Consider the following 19,239-nt stretch of genomic DNA (forward strand, 5'->3'; position numbering starts at 1 on the left):
AGGCCTGGTTTGTGTCAAATACAGTAAACCTCCTATCATAGATTTGTATCTAGTTGGCTTAATAGGTGTAGATTCATCCCTTTGAGATAATTTGTCATTTGTAGTCATAGGTGAGCTTACCAGTTTAGAGATCTCCATCCCAAATTTCTTTAGCAATTCTCTCAAGTACTTGGATTGACTCAAAAATATACCTTTATCAGTCTGTGAAATATGTAATCCTAAAAAGAATTGTATTTCTCCAATCATAGACATTTCAAATTGTTGTTGCATTTTAATAGAAAATTCCTTACATAATCCATCTTCTCCTCCAAAGATTATATCATCAACAAATACTTCAATAATTAAGATGTCATCATTAGTTATTTTGTAATATAAATTGCTATCTGCATTTCCTTTATTAAAACCAATCTTTAAAAGATACTTATCCAATCTTGGATACCAAGCTCTTGGGGCTTGTTTCAATCCATACAAAGCTTTTTTTAACTTGCAAACCATATCGTTGTCATCTATCAAAGAAAATCCATCAGGTTGTTCAATATATACTTCTTCTTCAAGATCTCTATTCAAAATGCACATTTAATATACATTTGATAAACTTTGTAGTCCTTGTGAGTTGCAAAAGCCAAGAATAATCTAACTGCCTCAATTCTGGCTACCGGTGCAAAGGTTTCATTGTAATCAACTCCTTCTTTCTGAGAATATCCCTTACGCACTAGTCTTGCTTTATTTCTGACAACCTTACCATCTTCATTAAGTTTGTTTCTAAATTCCCATTTGGTTCCAATTACATTTTTATCTTTAGGTCAGGGAACTAATGTCCAAGTATTATTTTTCTCAATTTGTCCTAATTCTTCTTCCATAGCTTTAATCCAAATTTTATCTTCACATGCCTCATTGATAGATGATGGTTCAATTTGAGAAATAAGACATACCTCTTCATTTGCCAGTCTTCCTCTTGTCATAACTCCTTTAAATTTGTTTCCAATTATCTAATCTTCAGAATGATTCAATCTTACACACCGGGGTGTCTTAGTTTGTTGTTGTTCTTCAATTACTGTGGAATCCTCTGATGATACCGGAGTAACTGGATCTTCATTCTGTAATGGTGGATTCAGTATAGGTTCATTTGTCACAATTTCTATTGTTGGTTCAGAGTCTATATACCTTGAAGTTCCTCTAAATTGTTCATCAATCTTTACATTTGTACTCTCAACAATTTTATGCAATCTCTTATTAAAACATCTATATGTCTTCCTCTTAGATGAATAACCAAGAAATATTCCTTCATCACTTCTAGGATCAAATTTGCCAGCATACTCATCTCTTCTAATATAACATTTACTTCCAAAAATTCTGAAATATTTAAGAGTAGGAGTATTACCAAACCATAGTTCATGAGGGGTCTTACCGATTTCACCTTTGATGTGAACTTTGTTGAATGTATAGACAACAGTGCTAACAGCCTCTCTCCAATACACATGTGGTAGATTTTCTTCTGATAACATACTTCTTGCTGCATCCAAGATAGTTTTGTTTTTCCTTTCAACAACTCCATTTCGTTGTGGTGTCCGAGGTGCTGATAACTGTCTTCTGATTCCATTCACTTCACATAATGTATTAAAGTCCTTAGATGTAAATACTCCTCCTAGATCCGATCTTAAACATTTGATTTTCTTACTGGTTTCATTTTCAACCATTGCTTTGAATAGTTTGAATTTTCCAAGTGCTTCTGATTTCTCTCTGAGAAAAGTAACCCAACACATTCTAGAATAATCATCAATAATTAGCATGAAATATCTATCACCTTGTAAGCTTTTAGTTCTAGTTGGACCACATAAATCAGTGTGAATTAAATCAAGAGCATTATTGGATTTTTCTGGAATACTTTTGAAACTAGCTGTAACTTGTTTTCCAAATTGACATTCCTTACAAATTGTATTCTGAGGTTTCACAATTTTAGGTAGATCTCTAACTGCCTTAGAAGTACTGATTTTTACCATGCAATCAAAGTTTACATGACATAGTCTCTTATGCCATAACCAGCTTTCATCTATATGTGCAATTAAGCATGCCTTTTCACTGTTATTCAAATGAAAGATATTACCTCTAGTCTGATTACCGATTGCAATTTCCAAACTAGTTCTATTCATGATTTTGCATTTTCCATTTTTAAATTGTAACTAAAATCTCTTCTCAACTAATTGACCAACACTTAAAAGAATATGCTTTAATCCTTCAACATAGTAGACATTGTCAGTGTTATGCTTACCATCAAGAGATATTGAACCCTTACCTTTGATTAAACAAGCTTTGTCATCTCCAAATCTTACTAAACCTCCATTGTATTCTTGAAAGTTTAAGAATTTACCTTTGTCTCTAGTCATGTGATGTGAGCATCTGGAGTCAATGATCCATTCATCCTTTGTTTCAACTTTAGCTGCTAGGGCTTGTTCTACCAGTTGAGCAGTAGGTGCCGATTGATCTCCTATTATAGCAACAAAAACCCATCCATTGTCTACTGGATCCTCATCAGAATCATCAGTCACACCTTCATCAGCAATGTAACAAGATTTGTCTTTGTTCTTCTTAAATATGTATCTCTAATATTCAGGATTAGGCTTGTATGTTCTTCTAGCTTCTTCTCTTAGTCTAGCATGTCTATCAGGGCATCTTGAAGCCATATGACCAATCTTATTGTAGTTAAAACATTTAAAGGGTGCTTTACCTTCATACTTACTTCCAATTGGACCTTTTGGCATTTTTCTTGCAAATAATGCTTCAAGTTCTTCAAGCTCTTCATTCTCCTTCCTGGATTCTTCAAGTTCTCTTGCATAAAAGGCTCTCTAGTCTGATTTGTCAAATGATGGAGCAGATGATGTTGATGCTTTAAAGGCTAAATCAGTTTTTATAGTAGCAACAGGACCAAATTCCTCAATTTCAAAGGCTGAAAGTTTTCCAATTAATGTATCCCTAGTTACTGATGTATTAGGCATTGTTCTCAACTCATTTATAGTAGTAACCTTCATTTTATATGCCGGTGGAAAACCTCTTAAGATTTTTGAAACAATTTCATCCTCACTCAGAGTTCCTCCACAACATTTAATACCCAAAACAATTTCATTTACTCTTTCCATAAATGCATAAATCCTTTCATCTTCTTCCATTTCCAGATGTTCATACCTGACTCGGAAGCTTTCAAGTTTTGCAATCTTGACTGTAGAATCTCCTTCGTTCAGTGTTTCCAAATGATCCCAAATAGCTTTAGCAGTAGACCTATCTGATAATCCCATGATTTGTTGATCTGATAATGCACTCAAAAGTGCTTCTCTTGCTTTGCAATCATTTTCCTCATCTTTGGCTAAGGTAGTTGGAGCAGTCTGACCAGCTATAGCAGCAATATAACCATTCTTTGTAACTTCCCAGATGTCTTTACCAATGCAATTCAGATGTGTCTCCATTCTGATCTTCCATATTCCATAGTTGGTTCCATCAAGTTTAGGACTGTCCTTCCTAAGTAATTTGTAGACATTGGATCTCCTCAAGTTGTTAAACTTCTGCAAAAGAGGACTAGGCTCTGATACCAATTGTTAGGTCCCGGAGACAACTGAGAGGGGGGGGGTGAATCAATTGTCTAATAAATTCAAACCAAAAACCAATTAACCAACTTAATGCTTAATACCGGTAAACCAGTTAAGTATGCTGGTAGATAGTGTTAACAGTAAATTGCTATACTGGTAAAGATTAATGCATGAAACACAAACATAAAGTCATCCACAACACATAACACCAATATTTGTATGTGGAAACCCTGTAAGGGGAAAAACCATGGTGGGAAACCTTACCCACAATCAGATGATACTACTGCAGATAGTAAGTGTACATAAATGGGGTTTGCACATGCAGAAAGGCCAATAGCCTAGAGCTCACTGCTCAATCACAAAATGGGAGTCACACTGACTATAATTGGATGGTTAAATCCAATATGAATGTACTACACAAAATAGCATCTTCATATGTTGGATTCAGTACCGGTGTAATGCAGATATGCTTATACAAAAACCTAGCTTCACCTTCAAATGATGTCTTCGTGTATACCTTTGCTTGATCTCACATATACCTTCACTCAATTCTTTTTCGCATTCCACACTTGATCTTACAAATAAGATCTTACATTTATACCATACCCTAAGACCAATTTTAGTAGGTCAACTCTACAAGATATTACAATAAAATCATTTTACAAACAATATAATATCTGATGCAATAACTGATTAAACATGTCGGCTTAATGCATTTACATCAATAATAAATCATCTCCATAGCATGCCATGCTGATCTGGAAAAGATAAACCTGTCGGTGTAACCCTAGATAACCTGGACCTATTTGCCGGTAAAAGCAAATATGCAAATATGAATATACCAATGATTAATTCTTCAAAACAAAGTGTCCACGCGATGTTTTTGACATTACCAAGTGTCTTCCATATCATTCCAGATATCGATGAACATTATATCCTGTCGGTGAACCATATACCAGTAATTGTTGCACAATTTACTTGCTTGCCGGTGAATGTTGCTGGATCTCTAAAGTGCTTGTTTTCAGTAGGTGTTGACATCAATGACAAAACCATACCAAAATACCAACATATTACAATATGCCATGTCGGCTTTACAAAAAGATATTTACAATTAAATACAATAAACAAAAGTTTATTCCTGTCGGTTGGAGTGTCGGTATGTATTGTTGTCGAGTTGTTGGTGAAGAGTCTGCCAATGTCGGTGCCCGTTGGTGGTTTACCAGATGAATGTTGGGTGTTGCTTGAAGGTTGCCAATAGGTTGCCGGTAGGTTGACATCAATGACAACACCACAATTTCTTACTAGAGTGTAGAATGCCAACAATTAGGGCACTATTTACTTCAGTGTGGATATTGATCACTGCCTAATGGAGACAGTGGAACCTAGAACATCTTGGATCATGTCCATGGGGTATGAAGTTAAAGAGAAAATTATTGAACTATATGCTCAACATCTGTTAAGCAAGTCGGTGGACACCTCTGAGGAGAGATTTGGGACTTATGTTGAGAAGAGCTTAAAATTGCATAGTCAGTTCAAGAAGCCTAAGTTGGTCCGGAAAGTAAGGAAGGAGGTAGAGGCATATGCAGAAAGCATATGGATCACATAGGAGGCTATTCAAGAAGAAAGAAAAAGGAACATACTATTTGTAGAGGATCTTGTTAAGGAGAAGATAGCTAAACCAGAAGTCTCTACTCCCAAGCCAAAGAAAACAAGGAGCTCTACACCCTCCTTCAGTCCTTAGAAGCCTGCAAGCTCTCCCAAACCTGAATCCAAATCATCTAGTAGTGAAGGGAAGAGGAAGAAAGGAAAGGGAACAAGATTATATGTTGTTTTCCCTAATGATGAGGAGATTGAATTAGATTAATCTATTAAATAAATTAAGCAAAAGGGCACTAAAGATTCAAAATTTCCTAAGGACAAGACCTTCAGTGGAGAAAAGACAAGCAAGAAGCTGAAGACTTCCACCAAATTTGGGATGTTAGTTAAAGAGGTGGAAAAAGTTGTCATAGTTCAAGGTAATCTCAAACCACTTTCGAAGTTCTATGACAAGTTTGATGAAGCTGGTCAAAGAACTTTGGAAGAAGCCACCATAATATACCTAAATAAATTTAGTAAGGCTCTTATAGAAATAATGTCAGAAGTCCCCAAGAGTATTTATCATGTTTTAGAAATGATAAGGCATAGTGCAAAATTAGAAGAGAAAATATTAAGAGAATATGTATTAGCTCAACTATGTCTTGTTATAGCTGTGAGTGAAATTGACAAGATTATTAAGGAAGCCAAAAGTGAGTTTAGAAGCAAAACAAGAATCAATAAGATAATGATTGGCAAATCAGATGAAGCCATGTAAGACACTGAGAAAAATTAAGGAAATTATTTCTCCAAAACCAATATGAGGTTGGTCCTAAGAAAGCTCATGGAAATAAGTCATCTATTCCAGAAACCCAGGGTACTCAATCCCAAAGTGAGTAGACTAAGGTAGATATTCCCTTTGTTCTAGAAGTGCAAGTAGCAGATCCTAAAGTTGAACAAGTTGAGGTGAATACTTCATCTTATTTGGGAGCACCTGAAGATCAACAAGTTGAAGTAGATGTTCCTTTTGATTTGATAAAATGATATTTAGATAAAGAAGGTGATGAGTCAATGACACTAGATGCAGTTGAGGATCAATCTAAAGATGAGAAACCTATGGAGACTAAGACCTCTAAGGGTGATGTAGAAAAGGTAGCAAATGAGAAGAAGGTTGAGGTTAAGGAAGAAAATACTTCAGAAGCAAGAGACATTGTTGGGGTAGTGAAAGATAAGCAAATTCTTGATGTTCTAGAATTTGTCCAAGGTTCCATCAACCTTGCCTCTCTATATCCCATCCAGAAGCTACAACTAGATTCATTTGCACAAGATAAGGCAAGTGAAGACTTGCTAAAGTTGAACTTTGAAGACAATTAATTGCTCACTCTTGCATCTAGTATTCTTGAGAAGATAATGCCCTCTTATGTCAAGGATAAATCTGATACTCTCTCCGACCAGCTAAAAGGTTTGATCAATTCTGCAAGTACTCATTTTGAGTCATTAGAGAAGTCTACTGAGGCCATGGTCCACTGTTGGCATGATTGGCATAACTGATGATGATATTGACATATTGGTATAAGGACTATTGGTGATGATATAGCTGATATGATAAGGAGTATGACAAGGAGAATGATGGAATGGTGATGTATGACCGATATAGATTGAGATATTGGTTGGTGATCTGGTGATCAGTTATTTGTGTTGTCATTGATGGAAACTATGGCAATTGTTTATTCTTGATTACTTTGTCATCTAGGTTTACTGGTGTAACCTAACCGGTAAGAGATTAAGTTGGTGAGATGAACTATGCAGCTGATAGAAAACCTGGCAAATAGGATTTTAACCAGTAAACATGAAAAAATGTTATACTTAAGAAATTGGTTCTAAAGATTGATGAGGAATTAGGTGTTGTGGTCTAAAACATGTGTTTATATCATTGTAATGAGTCTATGACCAAAACAACATCATGTTTTGATAACCAAAAGTCATGTTTGTGATTTACTGTTGTATTTTCAGTTGGGTTTTAGCAGGGTTTTAGAACTGGTAACAAGGTCTCTTAACCGGATCCTCTAAATAACATCCACGATGAATTTAATGTTGAGAGGCTTGGGACATTAAAGAGAATGATTGTAGATGATAGAATTATGTTGGATACCTATGTCAAGAGCGTTCAAGATGCAATATCTGAAGGTGGAAATATTTACAAATCTTGTCTATCACTATCAAAGTTCACTGAGGATATTGAGAAGTAGTCCAAGGGGCATGAAAAACAATTGGCTAGTATATCTCAGTCATTTAATCCCTTGCCACTCTCTATGGCCAGTCAAGAATCCCAAGTAATATCTTTACTTGAAAAAATCAAGAGCTTAAGCCATGACAAGGAGAAGATTATTAGTACAGTTGGTGAACTTTGGAGTCACATCACTCCCAAGTTGGACACAATGCTCAATGCATTGAAGGATGCTCAGGATGCCATAGCCATGGGTGACCCCTCCAATTTCAATTCGGTAGATATGCAAGCTTACCTCTTCAGTGGTTTTATATCACTTCTAGAGTGCCTCAATAATGGCTAGGACAACCATTTGAGCTCTTTGAAAAACATTTTTGTAGATATGTAAGTTAGTAAGGTCTATGTGTACATATGCCATTGTATATAGAATTTTGTGTAAATTTTTGGCATGCGAATCCCTACCTTTTCCATTGATGTCAAAGGGGAAGTGTAGGGTAGTGAAAAATGTTGCATTCATCTCAAGGGGAGTTCTGGAGTTGTTGAATTTTTGAAGTTTTAAAGTGTACATATGTTGGTACTGATTTTGACATAGTGATTTTTCACTAAGTGTTGCCATCAATGCCAAAGGGGGAGATTGTTGGCAAGAGACATTGCACAAGTCATCTGGTGTTGTCATTGATGGAAACCCAAGTCAGTTATTCCATCCTCAATGTGTGATCTAATCCTATTGAAAGTTAGAATGAATATTTAGTTAAGTTTGGTGAGATAAAGCAGAGCATCCGACAAAGTGTAGTATTTTGGTTGGCATTTCACTTTTGTTGAATATTTTGTGTTGCGGAGCTAGAAGAAGATAGTTAGATGTCTGGAGTACCTTATTCTAGAATATTAGCCTCTGATAATGATTGTCGTGTGAGTTATAAGATCTGGCGTATAATTTTTTGGGTTGAACAATGTGGTATGGTTGTCGTGGATAGTTGATCGTTGTGTGGAATTGATGGAGTAATTTTGGTGATTTTTTTTGTGATCGAGGATGTTTAGCCGACATTTGGGAAGCATGTGGATAATTCCTTTTGGTCTGTATATGCATTGGAGTTTGAATTAAGCCGACTATGTATGCACATTTCATTAATTGTATAGTGTCCTTGAAGCTGATATGTAGAAGACCTAATTTCATGTTGCGGTTATATAATACTGATGGATATGATCATTTTATATATCTGTGGGTATGTGGAAATTGTTTGTGATCGATTGTGCATAGTTCATGTGCACAAATGAAGGATTTATGCTCCAAAATATTGCAAAATAGTGGAATAGAGTAGTGCAAGATTAAGTGCTTTGTGATTAACCGGAATTGTACTTTGGCATTTGTAGATGTTTTTCTATTCAGATATTCCAATTATCTTTTAAAAAATATATTGTAAGATAGTGAGCCTTCTTAGGGTTGTAGCCCTTCTTATTTTGAGTTGTAAGCTCTAGGCAGTGTGCCTAGATGCATGTGCATCCCCTTGTAATCTTTATATCTGAGTGCACTCATTTTTGGGGTCTCATCCCCACCATGGTTTTTCCCTTGACTGGGTTTTCCATGTATGAAATCTCGGTGGTATGGTGTTGTTGTTGATTCTTTTGTTCATTTGCATTAATTATAGAACACTGATTCCCCCCCTCTTTGTGTTCCTTGATTCCAAGAGTCCTAACTACATCCCCTTAAGACATTTTAAAAACCATGTCCTAATGGCATCCCCTTAAGGTCCATTTAAAAACCATGTTAAGCATTAAGATACAATAATTAAAATAGAACACATAAGAAATTGGAATTGAACACAAGTGTAAGAAATGTACATTTTAATTACCCTTAAACCAAAATGAACAATATCAACCAAGAAATATCACACTAATCACATATGAAATGTCAAATTGTTCAACCTTGACACAAGTTGCAAACATATACATTATTTCTATGCCACATCAAGTGGTTCAACCTGCTCTTGGATAAAATGTAATATTCTCTCATGATCATTAGTATCTAGTCTCCACTTATGAATTTCATGTCCCAAGATAGGATGAAGAGATAAGGTGCTAGCTATCATGCCCAAACTTTTGGGCAAAAAACGGAACAACAATTATTATTTTTAAACATCCTAATAAAACTAATTATGCTAAATTAAAGATGCAATAATTAAGTCTTGACTTATCTATAGGTTACTCAGAAAATAAAAGAGTGGTTTACTAAAGTAAAACTAATTAACTTAATCATGCATGCGAAAATAATTAAATGCGAAAAATAATTCTCCAAAAGTGTCATTACTATTTCATTAATTAATAATTTAATTTAAACAAATATTCTTTAACTAATTAGCCAAGAGATATTAATAACCTCAAATAACCTTTAAATGCTCTAGAAATAGTTAATTTAATGCTAGCACTTATATTATTAAATTTAATAATCAATTGAGCAAATAAAAATAAAGCGGCTAAATTCGACTATAGGGTTAACTAAATCCATAATAAAAATTGCCCTTTAAAATTAAATTTTGAAATGCCAAAATTAATGTTGTCTAAATTAAATCCCCTATAGACTAAAAATTTGCAAGAGTATTTTATTACTCCTCATTAATAAAATACTCCAAAACAAGATTCTAAATCAATCTCTCTCTCTCTCTCTCTCTCTCTCTCTCTCTCTCTCTCTCTCTCTCTCTCTCTCTCTCTATATATATATATATATATATATATATATCCTAGAAATAAATAATTGAAAAGACAATTAAAAGTTGGGATAAAACTATAAACGCCTTCTAAAATTAATTAAATATCCATATTACTAAATAAATGTGGGATTACCCTTTCCAATTTTGAAAGGGGTTTCCCCCACTTTTAAAACATAAATATTAAAATATACTCATGAACCCTAAATTAAAAGTTATAAAACTTAAAAAAAACATTCTTTTTTTCACTAACTCCTTCTTTACCCTAACCCAGGTTAGGGTTTCGTGTTATGTAGGTTTGTTGATTTGCTCATGGCGGAGGCCATGTTTTTCCACGACGGATTTTACCACAGAGGGTCACGGATTTATTTCACATAGGGGGAAGGCGGTGGTGGGAGGGGTGACGCCACCTGCAGTGGCGCCTTGGGTGCCACTGTGGGTCGTGACCCGAAGTGACGTCGCGGCGTCCCTGTGGGACGTGGCCCACAATGGCGCCTCGGCGCCTCTGTGGGTCGCGGCCTACAGAGGCCTGAGCCGCCCGAGAAGCCCGCGGGACCCTCGACTCCGGCGTAACTTCGGGGTGGGGGTTCTACGATTTAATTTTTTTTTTTCCTTTTGTTTTAACTTTAAAATATACGCTATATATATTTATATATTTAGATAAAATACATTTTAAAAATGCAGTAATTAAAATATGATTGTTAAGAAATTAAATAACCAACATGCTAAAAAAGATAAATATTTCCTTCTTTAAGAATAAAATGTATAAAACCCCTTTCATGCATATGCATATTTTTGACTTATAAAAAAAATGATAGGAAATAGAAACTAACTTTATTTTTTGAAAAATGATTAACTATATACATTCTTGTCTAAGTCTTTTTTTTTTTTTTAAACACATTAAGTCAGTTTATAGCATATTAGAATATATGTATTTTTTTTCATTTTTAATGTCATATAGTTAACTTTAGAGATATATTAATTAATCTAGATTTATTTGTTGCATTATTAAAAAGGAAAAATAGCATAAATAAATAAATTACAGCAGCAACTATAATGCCCAAAATTCATTTAAAACATTACCATCATGTTAAATGCAATATTATTAATCACACTAAAACCTATTTTCCTTATTTTGCAATTTAAACAATAGGTAGAAATAAATATGTATTTTCTTTTTGACTAACATCTATACTCCCTCATTTAATTTATTTCCTTCATTATACGTTGTGCTAAAAAAGGTAGAAATAACTTTTATTTTCAAAACATAAATACAAATAAATATTAACTCAAGAACTATAGAAACTTACTCCAACTTTATTTTATTTCTTTCTTGTAAAAATCAAATCTAATAATAGAATACTTTTCATTTCATGATAAGACGTGGCTTAAGAAATACTTTTATTTCCAACATAGTAACTTTTAAAACAAGGGTGAATACCCAACTTAGCCTCTCATTTCTACTAAATGAGGGTTTTCAAAATAAATACATTTCTTTTTTTTTGCAACTAAAACAATAATAATAGTAACAACTCCTAGCTTTTCTTTCCTTCCTTTTTCCAAGCAAACCTGCAATGCAAAGCTTTAAGGTTGTGACCATGGAGGCTCACCTCCCAACCTAGGCTTACTAGAAGCCACCCCCGAGCTTGGAGAACCAAGAACTAGATGGGCTACACACAAGCAAGACAAAACTTACAACAAACACATTCCCATCCCAAGGCTTAACATCATCACATATGTGATTTTTATATGGGTGAAGGTGGACTAAGTACCTTGAGGAGAAACTGCAAATAGTAGAAACACAATGCCATTGCAAGGCAACCAAGAACACATCACAAGTTTCAAACTTGTCCCAACCATTCCTTATGACCCCCAAGACATACAAGCCATCAAATCTCCCCTTATGACCCTGAAATGCATAAACAATAACTATGCAGCAAGGGTCACAAAAATCCCTTGAGATCACTCTCTTCCAAAGAGAGCCTCTCACTCTAAGGATGTCAAACAACCCTTCACCCCAAGCCCACTCTACCCTCCCAAGGGTGAGTTTGGCCTTGAAAACTCCCAAAACACAAATATAATACTCAACCAAAAACAAAGGGAAGAACACAACCTTCTTCCTTCACAAATGAAACAACAATGGGAGAAAACTATGAAAACATACATTCTTTCAAATTAAACTTACAACATACATAGATAGAGATTCAACCAACCTTGAATCTGCCAAAGGGATGCAAGGGATAGTTGGAGTAGAGCTACCCAAATTCACACTTCTTTCTTCTCAAGACTTAGCCAAAATTCCTATACTAACTTTCCAAAAAACTTCAAGATTCTAGTCTCCAAAGATGGAGAGTGGGTGATTACCATCCTAAGTCTCTTCCCAACCTCTTACAGGTTACTAAAACTGGAAAAAATGAAAGAAGGGAAGAGAGAATGGGGAAGAGGGAACTAACACAATAAGGGAAGGTTAGCTAACCTAGGAGGAGTCTTCCAAGTTGGATTTTCGCTCATCTTGGGAAAACCAATTTTTGAGGTGTCAAATCAGTCACATGGGAGTGGTTACATGCTTAAAAATACCCCTAACCCATAGGTATACCCTATGGACCTTTGGAAAAGCCCCTAAACTAACCCTAGGAGTCCATTTGACCCCTTAGAAACCCATCCGAAGTTAACCTACGGGTCAAACTTGAGTTGACCACTCCAAGGACTCTCTACCCAAGGCAAATCTGGGACCACACTCAAATATTTGAAAAAGGCTTTGGTTGAAACAATTTCCCTCCAAGAGACATGTCATAATCAAAACACTATTCAGCACATGTGTCAAGTGACACAATAAAATACATTACTTAATTACACATGGAAATTGTCTCTTGTTGGAATAAACAATTTAATAAATACAATTTAACACACATGCAAACATTTACGTTTACGAATAAAACATGATACATACGGGTTGTTGTCTTTCCAAATAGACAACCCCTAGTTTTACAAATGCACAAAGGTCTAGGCTTGATTCTTCATATTGTTTCCATGGTCACATGGATAATTTTCCTACACATCTCAATTACACATTAGTAATTTCCAAATAACCTCATATAAATTTAACATATAAAAAGGAATACAAATCAATCACTTTGCATACAATTATCATCATACAAATCAGTTTACCATATATCCAATGCAATCCACATAAAGCAATTTCACTTAATGAAATTATAATAATCCTCATAAATTTCAACCATTCATAAGACATGCATCATATTTCTAACATCATAATAAAGTATTGCAAATCAAATAAATGACATACACCATATCAATGTTATCCTATCCTGGAATCATATAAAATTCTATATCCATAATGCATAGAAATGAAGCATCCATAATAGCTCCAACATGAAAATCACTGAAATGCTAGGACGGGTCGGGGTAGGGCCTCACACTAGCAATTACTAGGTGGCTATACTGATAGACCTTGTTGTCACATTGATAATCAATAAAGTGAATCCCATGTTTAACTAATTTGATTTGCTTCAAATATGTTCCTTGCACAAAAATTGAACCTACACAGGAAACAACATTCCAAACCTATTAAAGAATTTGCATTATAATTTTTAAATTTAGATTTAAAACAATGAATTCTAGCTTGAGCCTGAGCTTGGACTGACCCTTCTCCAACTTTTGTGGCTTGAGCTTCTACTTGAGCTTGTGCTCGTTGAGAACTAGCTATAGACCAATTAAAATTTAAATAGAAAACAACAATTTAGAAGACTAAAAGGAGAGAGAGAGAGAGAGAGAGAGAGAGAGAGAGAGAGAGAGAGAGAGACTTTCTTGTCCTTTTGCACCATTTTTAGCAAATTTCCTTAGAGACTACTTTTCTTGGTTATCCTTTTGCACCGTTTTTAGCAAATTTCCTTGGAGACAATGCTTTCCTTAGTTATCCTTTTGCACTATTGTTAGTGGATTTCCTTGGAGACAATTCTTTCCTTGGTTATCCTATTGCACCTTTTTATCAAATTTCCTTAGAGACAATGCTTTCCTTGGTTATCCTTTTGCATTTTTTTTTTAAAAATTCTTAGAGACAATGTTTTCCTTGGTTATCATTTTGCACCATTTTTGGTGGATTTCCTTAGAGACAATGCTTTCCTTGGTTATCCTTGGGATGGGTTGACTAGAATAACACAACTTGCTAGACTATTCAACTCTCTTTGTGCATCAAACTCTCTTGGGATGAGTGGGATTAGCATAACACAACTTGCTAGACTATTTTGTGACTATTTTATACTCTTATTTCCTCTTTCATGGATCACTCAACATAACACATATTTTTAGCTCATGGAATCCATGCTCTCCTTCTATCTCCTCTATGATCCCATAGCATACTTTGCTAGTTGATTGGACCATGGTGTATTGTCTCATCTTTGATGTGTTCTCTTGGTCTTTCCAAATGACCACTTGTGCTCTTGTAATAACATTCTAAGGGTGATATTAGTGGTTGATACATTTTGATTATCAAGGTCTCTTCAACTAGTTGACTTGGAACCTTTTATTTTAGTACTAACCCCTTTGTTTGTGCATCTTTTATCTTTTTGTTTGTGTTTCCTTGCACATGGTTGTATGAGTTAGAATCCTTGGTTTGGGGGATTGTTCCCTTGAACTTAGTGATGTGGTACCTCTTTACAGGCTTGCCTGGTGTCTCTCTCTCTCTTTCTCTTTCTTTTGCTTTACTACGAGTATGTTTGTAGGCTCATACTCCCACTAAAGTGGGGGTAAATGTAGTATCATAAATTTCATGCCTATGTTAGATAGGCCCTATTTTAGCATGTATGGATTCTGACATACAATCCCATTCATCTCAGCTCAATTCCACATCTCATTTTGGCTTCTCCTTCCCAGTTTTTACCTCGGGGTCCAATTTGGGGCCACATTTGAGGGAGCATGAAAAATAGGATGACCCACTCCCAAGAGTGGTCCAATCAAGTCATCTTTCTCCCCAATGTTTGGGCCAAAATTCAAACCACTTAACAGTTAGCATGGTTAAGTGGGAAATGTTTTCCTATGTCGTCCTGCTTAGAGTTTTGCACTCTAAAATGCTTGGGAGAGGTATATAAGCAAGGTATCCTCCCTCATTTTAGGTATATTGGCTCTCATTAATATCAAATCCAAGTGAATATGAGGAAAACTATAGGTAATTCAAGCATTCAAGACATTTAATCCCACCATATTCTTCATTGTGGCAACCTTCAACAACTTTCATGCAAGCATGTCTTTTATGATGTCGTTTTAGGTCTTTTGTGGAGTCATGTTATTGCATCAATATTTGTGATCATATTCAAAGAATTATTTGCATCATCAAATTATAAGACATTCTCATTCTCAGATCTAGCCTTTGCCTTTATCAACACACTTTCAATCCAAATTTAATATTAATTCCAAAACTAGGGTTTGACTTAGGCATATCCCTCTCTACTCAACATTTTTCCTCTTTTTGTGTGTAGGAACAGGTGAAAAACTCATAGAAATAGGTACTATGTAAGTAGGTGGAGATCTATAGTCTGCAATTTGCTAGAGATGAAACTATTGGGAGTGAGCCGAGTAGGGCACCTTGCGCCCTCCAATTTTTCTTGAGATTTGTTCTATAGGTTGGTTACAGTCTGCTCCACTAGATCTTCTTCTAGAATTGGTCTTCTAGTTAATTGTCTCCCTGTGCACACAGAAAGGTCATCTTGTCACCCTATTTTGCATCCTTATTCCTAAATTATAGAGTAATTTTTCAAGTACTCCCACAAGGAACCATTTAATTCACATTGTTCCTAAGAATATATTGGGCCAAGTGGATCATTCTCCCTCTCAAAGTAATTAAAGTGGAATTAGGCCTAGGTAAAAGCACAAAACTGTCATGTTTCAAGCTAACTTATCAGCACAAGTGAATTTAAGTAATTCTAACTAAAAATTAACTTTAGTCAAACATATGGTCTATATAGATTCATTATAGCTAAGTTATATATGGACCACAAATTTTCCAATTGGAAATGTTTACTAAATGTATATTTTATACCACTTTGGGTCTAATTACCAAAAAAATTAAAAACTCGATGTTTCAACAACTCCTACTGTTATAAATAATTTTATTTTTTTGAAATATAAAACTACCCTTTTATAGATCTCTATTGAAAAATATATATTTATAAAAAATAATAAAAAATATATCCATGCACTAAAGTTTCAAGTTATAAATATACATAAAAAAAATTGAAAAAAAAAGGTATAATTTACTAAATAAAGTGTGGTGGCTTGCGTAACTTCAATTTTAGCATTTTATCAATAACTAAATTATAGTGTTTGCTTTATAAAAAAACTACATTCAAATAATTTTTTAATTTTTTCTTAAAATTACAAACATAAAATAGACAAAAGAATATAAATTTTATTAGTTTACATCATTTCAAAATTCAAAACATATATTTCACTTTCTATTGATTTAATTTACAAAGTTGAATCAACATTGGTCATTTCCTTTATAAAAGTGTGACACGGCTTTATACTTTTACCTGCCTAAGTTTCCTAGTTTGCCCATAAAAACTAGTGAACCCTATTTCCCCACATTACACATGCAAATAAAAACTCTCTCAAAGTTTAAATCAATCAAACCTTCTTTCTAAGAACTTGAAGTACAACTCAACACCTTATATGGCAAGTGGAGTCCTCCACATATCTAAGGAATCATTTTAAGAGAATATAATTTAAATTTGAACTCAAAAAGTTAAATCAAACACACAAAATGAAAAAGCTTTTATTTTAGTTGATTTTAATTTCTCAATTACACCTTTTGTGAAGATTGTATATTGCACTTCTAAATTTCCTATTTTAAATTATTGTGTATATCTAAATCTCACTAGAACTTTTATTTGAATCCAAACGAAAATACTATCATAAACTCTTATTGAAGTAATATATAGAATGCTAGATTAAAATCAATTAAAATGATTACATGTTCATTTGATGACTAAAAGTCATTAACATCTCTCAAAAGGGTTCACAAAACTTTGATTTTTTTTCATCCAACAAAGTATACTTGAGCATAAATCCTTGAAAAGGTTTGAATAAAATATGATAGGCCCCTTCTTTAGTCACATTATAAATAAATCAAATAATTTGCTAACTTCAAGAGATATTTTTTAAAGGTGTCATTAATGGATTCACATCATTTTCCTAAATAAAAATAATTGGATTGCATGTTTAATGCAATATTTAAATTAATATGGCACAATGATAAGTACTATAAAACATGAATGAAGATCTCAAGGACATGAATTAGTTTTTTTCTTATTCAAAGTTTAACAAAAGGAAAGTTGAATGGAGAAGGTCTATGAGTCATATATTTAAATATCACAATATCTTATACAATGATGCACAATCATCTAAATTTGAATGAAAAATAATAGTAAATTATGTATGGATACTATGAAAGGAATGCATTCTTATGGGAACAAACTAAATGCAACCATTAGATTGAAAAAATGCATATATACATACATGTACATATATATATGAATGCATGTATGAATAATCTATAGATATCCTAAATCATTTACTCTTAACTAGAGAGCTATTAGTATACACTCATGCTCTTATATTAGATATAAAAAAAATGATTTTTGTTTGACAAAAAGTTCTCAAATAAAAAAGATAGTAAAATAAATGGTGAATCCATCTTTATTTAGTGTTTTATGAATTGCTATCTTGAAAAGTAAACATCACTCAAAGCTACCAAGATGGCTATAGACAAGCATCATATTTAAACCCTAATTATAAGTTCATTAATACGAATCTTGATTCAATTAAGCAACTTTTCTATTATCGTATGCTTATTAAAAAATGGTGCAATATTGTGTAAGGTTGGGATCATTCTCCTAGCAAAGACACATTTGCATGTATTTCGTCCTCACCTTACTCTTATATGCACAAACTTCTATAAATCTACCACATTCTTGCATTTATGTCATTTATCCACACAGCTACCTCCATATAGCCATTACCTACCAAGATTTGACTATTTATTCATCTAGGATTATTTATATGGTCATAGGGTCAACCCCACAATCATTGAGTTGACCATTTCCTTTCCAAAATTAAAAAAATGCCAATTTAAGTGTATATCCCCCTTTACTTTCCCATCTTGATCTTACTAAACAAATATGTTACTAAATTTGATGCTATGTGGTAGTATTTAAAAACATTTAATGATTTTAGTAAAAAATAATCAAAGGAATCTCTCATCTCTAGAAAATCCCCTCTTATCCTAGAGCATTAAAGAATAATTTAATAACAAGATATTTGGATTTAGTGTATTAATAAGTTTAATGAATCTACATAAATGCATTTGATAGCCCTTGCCTATTGTCTTCAAAATTTTGTACAAATTTATAGGGGTTGACCAAGGAGAACTTGTCTCCATGTGTTGTAACTACAACCCTTCCAAGATATTTTAAAATATCACTAGCTCTCTTATTAGTAGAAGCAACAGTCAATCTAGTGAGTAACAAGGAAGAATTATACATTATTTAGGGTTAAGTTTAGAGGCAAAGGACGAGTTCATGATCGCGGCTCTCACTCAAACTACTACACTCAACCCTAGATGAACAAAAGCCTAGTATGAAATCCAAGACATTCATTTCATAAAGGTATCACATATTTTATATATATATGAAAATTGCTTTTAAATACTTCTAAATACAATCATTCTTCTATCATAGAATTGAGTACTCCTATAGACTACATTTACTTTTTCTGAAATAACTATTATAATTATCAAATTTATCAATTTCAACTATTATTATTTAATTTAAGCTGATTTATACTTATTCATAAACATCTTTGAAATAGTCTTAAATTAAGCCTAAGAAAAATATTTCCTTAATCATTGAGAGTCAAAGAAACATTAAAATAAACTCAAACACCTAATGATTTAAATTTAATTTGATGATTCACTCAACCTGTTGAACAACATGTATATTACAGTTGTGAAGAATTAATGAACGCATACAAATTTGGGCTTATAATGTAAAATGTAAAGCTAAGAATTTAAACAGGTCCGGTCAAATGCAATAAATCAAATTCATTGTAAGCTCAATAATTAGTAAAGAGATACGTGTTGCACAAG

Source organism: Cryptomeria japonica, chromosome 2 (assembly GCF_030272615.1).
Source record: "Cryptomeria japonica chromosome 2, Sugi_1.0, whole genome shotgun sequence".
Taxonomy (NCBI): Eukaryota; Viridiplantae; Streptophyta; class Pinopsida; order Cupressales; family Cupressaceae; genus Cryptomeria; species Cryptomeria japonica.